We start from the raw sequence: 8,232 nt of genomic DNA on the forward strand, positions 1-8,232 counted from the left end.
AGTCATATATTGTATATTACTAAAGTACAATTTAGATACATATTAACAGTTTAGATACAGCAAAAAATTAAATAAATTTAATTTTTTGAGATTAAATATTATATTCCATTGCAAATATAAAAGACTCTTGAATAGGAAGATAAAATTGAATGTTTTTAAGGATTAGAGTTTATAACAAAACAAGCTTCTATCAGATTATCTTCAATGTAAAATTAATTTTGACTAATTAAAATAGATTACATAAATATTGAAAGTCATTTTATATAAAAATATGAAAAAGTAATTACTAAAATCGCTTGACCTCAGCGAAATTATATTGACCTCAGTACGTATGTATATATTAAAAAAAATAGAATAAAATAAAATCTTTAAATTGTATTTTTGCGAAAAAGGCAATTTATTACGTATCACTTTTTCTCATTAATTAAATGTTGCAATAAAATATATGTTCTTTTCGCAATTTACAAAGTACAATGGTATATGTTATATGTTGCAATTTTTTTTGCAATCGCAAAAACGCAATTTAAAGATTTTATTTTATTTTATTTTTTTTTTAATACATATGTACTACTGAGGGGTAATTTATAATAAAAAATTAATAATATTACCACTTAAAAATAAAAAATTAAAATAAACAATCTATACAGAGCCACTAAGAGTTATAGGTTGATGAAGGTGTCAACGACTAAATTCTATACCATTAATCGAGTATGTGTAATCTTCTTTATTTTGTTGTACAATAAACCATTTAAATTATATTATTTGTGTAATGGTTTTTTTTTTGAGTTTATGTAACAGTTTTTTACAGGTTTATCGAAGGTATACGTACACTTGGCATTTTTTTACCTTTTTTTTTTTAAAAGATAATTTTATTTACAGCAAATAAATAAATTTACGAAAAAGACAAAGTAAAAGGAATGGATTATAACTTCAATTGGATCAAAATGAAATAATAATAGACTATCAACCAAGCTGGATAATTAATTAGAATTTATGTTACAAAAATATCTCAACGCATTTTATAAGCGATTTTAATTATTTTTTTATAAAATGATGATTTTTGAAATGATACTTTTATATAAAACGACTTCAATATTTATGTAATCTATTTTAATTAATAATTCAAAAGTTATTTTATATTGAAGATGGTCTGAAGTTTGTATTTTTGTTATATAAACTCCACTACTCCACTAAAAAAACATCTCGCAAAAACTTTACTCGCAATTATATTATCTCGTTTTAAAATTGTAAAATTTTTAGGATATGCGAATCTCAGGTATTTAACTGCTAGCAATGCATGTTGAATTTTTTTGTACACTTTTGTGACACCAATTTTTCGTACCAATTAAGCCAATAATGTTAAATTGAACTTTTCGTTTGTCTGCTGACGATGTGTTTATTAGCCATATATTTCGTGTTACATTCATGTCTCAAGGAGAATGCACGTATATAAAAATGAAGGACGATCAGGAATAAAATTTTGCAGAACAAAGTTCATTGTGCACATTTGCATTGTGAATAGACTAACATTATATGTTATGAACATGAAGTACTGATAACGCTGCGTATTTAATAAATTTGAACATGGTGAAAAATTTAATAGAAAGTCTTTAATAAAAAATCTTAAGATTGGTGAGACAAACTGGTTGTTGTCCTTGTTATGTCGTTAACCTTACATAAACGTGAATAAATTATTGTCGCATGGTCAAACTGCGTTAATGCATCGAATGGAAGTAATCCGATTTTGTAGTTTGTACGCATCGTTTATCTCTTGACACTTCCTTGTCTATGATTAAAACTCATGGGATGAAGATAATTATCCAACATTAAATTACTTGATACAAAGACCTAACTTTAACTTATGAGAAAACAGATATGCATCAGATATTCTTGTATTATCACAATAATCATAAAACTTTAACTTGTGAGAAAAGATATGCATCAGATATTCTTGTATTATCACAATAATCATAAAACATATACTTAAAGAATTATTATTAATTCTAATCAAGTATAGTCATAACAATTGATTTTTACGACGTTGAGTACTAAATTTTGAATATGAACAAAAATTGTCTTTGTACATTTGTCGGACAATTAAAAAAATTAATTATTAAAAGGCCGAAACGTGTAATAATTTTAATCGATTAGAATATAACGAATTTTAATTAAATATATATTAAGAAAGAGCTATAAGTAAAAACACAAAAATGTAAGTGCTAAATATATTAGTAAGCGCTAAAACAAATTAAAACAAAAATAAATAGAAATGAATATAAAACAAACGGCGTTTCGACTTCAATCATTATCATGTTAGACATATAAAAACTTTCAATAAATTAATAATATGAACATATTTGAAACAGCAATGGCCTACAAATTACAAATTACGAAAATAAAAACTTTTTTAATTGTATATTAACTTTAACTACAAAAAAGTAATAAAATAATATATTATGCAAGGGTACTCAAAATATTGCTGTTGTATCCAATAGAGATCATCTTTGTAATTGTGCGCAAGATGGTACAAAGAAAACTTGCTATAGACATGTCGCAAAGTTCACGTTGATGAAAAATAGCTAATAAAAGTTTTCAAAATATATTCAATGCTAAGTATTAATAACATCAGTCAGATGTGAAAAAATATAATATCGATTGTATAAAAATTTGAGATTTAAAAAGTAATCAAATTAGTTCCAATGTTAAATAAAATGATATCAGTCAAAATATAAAAAAAAGGTTTAAAACTCAAAATATAAATAGTATGTTGATATGTACAATAATAAGATGTGAAATTAATAAATGTGAAATTTTTTTGTAAAGTTATTGACGCTTGTAAGTTGCAAAAATGCGGAAAAACATTGTTTATATGAGCATTCAAATTGTTATATCATCGAAATCATTAGTCATACAAAAAAATGCAAAATTTTTCAAGATTAAAAGTCCGAGTTTAAAGATCTCAAATTGTTTTATATTTTTATATGGATAGGTTATTTTTAATTTATCATTTTCATATAAATAAATCATTTTCCATTTGTTTATAATTATCAATATTTTTCATCATCAACTCACTAATTTAAAAATTTTGTAAAAATATCAGATTTCCATTTCAATTAGAAAATAACCCTGAAAATTTTAAAATAAAACTCGAATGAACTGTATATTTAAAAACTTCGAGTTCCATTTTGAAATTTTTAGGGTTACTATAAAAATAACATCATTATTTCCATTTCAATTATAAAATTTCTCCATTTCATTTATAAAATTGAAATGGAAATATGAAGATATTTTTATAAAATTTTTGAATTGATAAGTTGATGATGAAAAATATTGATAAATTATATGTAATTAAAAATAACTTATTCGTAATGTAAAACAATTTATCTTTAAAATTGATCTATTGCATTTTTTTGTACGATTAATGGTTTCGACGATATAATAAATTGAATATTAAAATGTGAGCAATGTTTTTTTTATGAATTTCTGCAACTTATAAGGATCAATATCTTAAAAAAAATCTTATTTTTTTTGCGAAACGTATAAAATATTAACTTACTTTCAATGGGGTATGTATATACAAATTAATACAAATTCAGTTGTGTTGATTTTGCCTTTATGTTATATTTTTATAGTCCTGTCAGTTTAAATATTAAATTAGCAGCGTCACTGTTTTCTTGGAAATGACACATAATATGGAATTGTTTTTGATAGTAAAATAATACAAATTCAATTCTATTAATTTCTGATATTATTTTTCATTTTTTCTTTTTATTTTGAATTGGTCCTGCCAGCTTAATATTAATCTAGCAACGCCACAATTTTTTTCGAAATGGCACACGGTGCAAAATTATCAATAATGGTACAATTTAGTACAAAATGAGTACTAAAAATTCCGGTAGGTTTGATTTGATTCTGCTGATTTAATTCCTGCTAGAGCTTTATAGAGCTGCATATAATACATAATACGTAATCTTTTTTGTTTTCTTTCGCCATCGATCATTATGGTGTCATTATCACTATCTTTTCATTCTCTCTACTTAGAACATTTTATGACATTTATTTCATATATATTGTGAAATTATTAATAATTTATAAGGAATGATTTACACATTCTATCAGTTTGAAGTCTCTCAATCTCAGTCTATAGAAGATGAGATAATAGAAGAGTAATATATAACAGATCAAGTCTTGAGAGAGGCCGACGTGTTTCTCGCCTCGAGTATTGCATATCATTTTTGGGAAAGCTGTTGCCGGCTTTAACTATGCGAGCACGATTGCTCAAGTTTACCTCATCAACAAGGACCAGGACCATTATAAATTTCGAAGAAAAAGTGTGTATAATATCGCGCAGCACACAGATGCAGCGCCAGTTTATGAGGATCTGTTAAGATGCGAGAGCCGCGGTGAATCCAAGACTGCCGATACAATCTAGAGAATGATCTCTCTCTCTCTCTCTCTCACACACACACACAACACATACACACACACACACACACACACAAAACAGGTAGCAAGCCTTTGAAGTGCTACTACCTCTCTTTCATCCCTTTACATGCCAGTCATAGCGCTGTTTATTGGCGCGCGCGAGAAACCTCTCGCGTGTTATCTTGTCCCGTTGATTGACCCTTGGTAACCTATAAAAGGACTGTCTTCATTTACTGTTTTCGTAAAAATGATCAGGTCCGAATTAGTTCGAAAGAAAACAATTTAATTAATTTTCGTAACGAAACTGACGGTGCCATAAGCAATAATGATCCCAACGCGTTAAAAGAAATTAGGTTCCAATTAGAAACCAATTGCGTAAACGTTGAAAAAATAAGAAATAAAATCTGCGAAAAGGGCCAATAGGAGTAAACTTATTAGATCTGTTTTTTATTCCTGCACTCTCTGAACTATTGCACAAACGTATATTTGTGTCACTTCAACTTATCAGCAGTTATACATCAGTTCAGAATATGCAGAAAAAACAGATTGACTTCTGTGTTTACGTCTAAAATTTAGAGTCAATGGCTACGTTTACATCGTGCATTTAGGCCGTGGCTTATATTTCAAATTCGATTTTCAATTATTAAGCTTTTTAATGTTTATCGTTGATAGATAATCTATATATGGTTAGATCTCGTTTTTTGGTGACTCGATCTAAAATATAGATCAGACCGCAAAATAAGTTACTTTCAGTGTAAACGTTAACATAGTTATTAAACAAATGTTACGAAAGCTAACAAATAACTTATGATTAAGTTTCAAATTCGACAATATTGGCGAATAATTTATAGAATAGAAAAAATGTAGATATTTAAAATTCGTATGAAAACATAAATACTAATAATAACATCCGTTTTGATTAAATAAGACATTCTATATATATATATATTATATTATATTATCGTCGAAAAGTTTCCGGACATGGAACTTAAAATTGTACAATATTCAAATCACCGTAACTTGTAAAAAATTATCACAGAGAAAGAAATAAAAAAGTATTTTAAAGTTTGGAAGTTGTACTTTAACGTGCTATTGGCGTTTTTCAAAAAATTTTTATCTTTACAGGTTTATATGTTAACATTGTTGTGTTAAAATTGTACACTTAACAATTTTCAGCTTGATAAAAGTTCAATACTCTCTTTTAAAAATATACATAAATAATACATAATCTATGTTTTAAAATGTTTTTAAAAAAAATTTTTGCGATTATTCTTGACTGAATTATGCGATATTGAAATTAAATCTGCATTGTTAAATAATCAATGGTGAAATTTGGAAAAAAAATCACAAAAATTTAAAAACGATGAAAAGCATATTAAAGTACGAACTTCGAGCTTCAAAGTTCTACTTTAATTTTTTGTGATGATATTTTACCGAATTTCAATATTAGTTATAAATTATGCAGGTTTAGCTTCAATGCCGCATAATTCAACCAAGAAAAATTGTAAAAAAAATTGTAAAAAAGTTTATTTTGTAAAGCTCCGTATTATTTTTTAGAAGTATTTAGAAGTATTATAGAACTTTTTGAAAAATCGATTTTTAAATCGATTTATGGTGATCTGAATATTGTGCAATTTTAAGTTTCATGTTCGGAAAAAACTTTTCGACAATAATATATATTTTGATTATTACATAAAAATAAGACGATACTTTTTCATATTAATTATCAGTCATTAATTATTAGTCAAGCAGATGGTTTTTCAATTTTCAATCATTAGAAACTTTAAATCTTTAAATTATCACTAATTAATTAATAAACTGAGTGACAATGAGATATATTAAATAAGTATATATTATGCTACGAAATTTCTCTTAAAGAAAAGACAGTTCAATATCATTTATAACATAATTTAGCACAAGGATATGTCATACTATTATCGATCGTTACATTGATGATAACTTGAACGTAATGCCTATTAGCTTCATTCATATAGATTCAGTATGATATCACCGTCGAGCGTCACAATTTCATCAATTTTAATTTAATCCTCCTCAGAATTTTAATTTAATAATTGTCTTCGGAAAATTTAGTTCTCAAAAGATCAAAGAAGTCTAAAAGAAATATTGGATCTGTGGTTATTAAAGGAGAAGCTAAACTGTCAAATTCAGTATACTAAAATTGTTGCTTATAAAAAATAGATATTATAAGCAATCTTAATTTAAAAATGAATATTGAAATTATTTTTTTAACAACGTTATATTAACGCAATATTTTGTTGATAAATCTATGCAACGGAAACATAAAATAATACTAAGCATGCAGTGAATAATAATAAGCTTATTTATCTTATTGTAGATATGTATAGTAAAATATGTATATTAAAATTTATCATTCAAATATTCATTCAAATTAACTGTAGACTAGGAAAAATTGTACGAAAAATTGTATTCGCAAGCAAGGTCGATCTCCGGATTTGCAATGAAATGTAGTACCATTTACTATAATGACGGTGAATTTTTAAAATGGAGAAATGTACGATTATGGCGGATGATTTAGATATGATAATTCTCGTATTTTTCAAGGATAAGTATCAACCTTGCGGTCTGCAACAACATTCATTTCGGTTCTGTATTTTTATGGTAAAGCATTTTTTAGCAGTTCGATGCTGGAAGAAGCCATTATCTTGTGGCATGCGTGGCGCAACGCTAAGCGCTATCTATTTATGCAGAAACATCGGATATTAATTGTCTACTTACGAAACCCGACAACATTTCCATACGTTAGTTTGCTTGCAAAAACATCCGATATTTCATCATGTTCGCTTCGTACTACGATATATATATATATATATATATATCAACCACAAGCCAATTTAGCAGATGCGATTTTATATCTAAATAATTTGCGCTTTTAATGTCAATACGATAACAGTAGTGAACCGTTTACATGTATAGTGTAAATAATACCCATTATGTCATCACGATCAGTAGATGCAGTAAAATAGCAATAAAAAAGATGCGGAAGACCATAAAAATATCTCTTACCTTTTCCAAAATTAAATTGTGTACGAAGAATAGCGAATTGTGTATTAAAAAGTTGCGACTTCGCTTAAATATTTTAACAACACTTTATATTTTTAATATATCAATCTGCGAAACACGAATAATAATGTTGCATCGATGTAATGTCTTACTCAACAATTTAATGTAACTGTTATATAATATGTGTTATATTACATTTATGTTATCGAGTGAGAAATAATATTCATATGATATTACTGTTAGTATGCTGGACTGAATCTATGATAAATATAAATTCATCGAAGTAAAATGGTAGATATGGTTCATTGAAGTCTGAAAACTTCAAGCGCAAGTGATAATGTATATTTTTGTAAGTCATTTTTGATAAAGTTATCAATAGCCATATTCATTTTAACTTCATTTCTCCATATAAAGCAGATATGAATTCAAGTCAATAGACTGGAAACAATCCGTATATAATAAATATTTATCGGTAGTCAAGATAAATATATGAAAAATATTTTCTCAGAGTATTTGTAAAATATATATCTGAATAAATATACAAAATATATAATATTCGCGCAACAGATAACGTTATTAGGATTGACATAAAGATATATATAGCTTCCCACTTTTCTTTATTCTTGACTGCAACTATTGCGATGTACAAGCATATACGACAATGACACGTCGAATAAAATCTGTAAAAGTAATAATGAAGAATATGTGTGAAAAACGTATGTGTGTGTACACGGATATAATTTTATATACAATAGAAAAAGAATA

The sequence above is a fragment of the Atta colombica genome, unplaced genomic scaffold (assembly GCF_001594045.1).
Source record: "Atta colombica isolate Treedump-2 unplaced genomic scaffold, Acol1.0 scaffold110, whole genome shotgun sequence".
Lineage (NCBI taxonomy): Eukaryota > Metazoa > Arthropoda > Insecta > Hymenoptera > Formicidae > Atta > Atta colombica.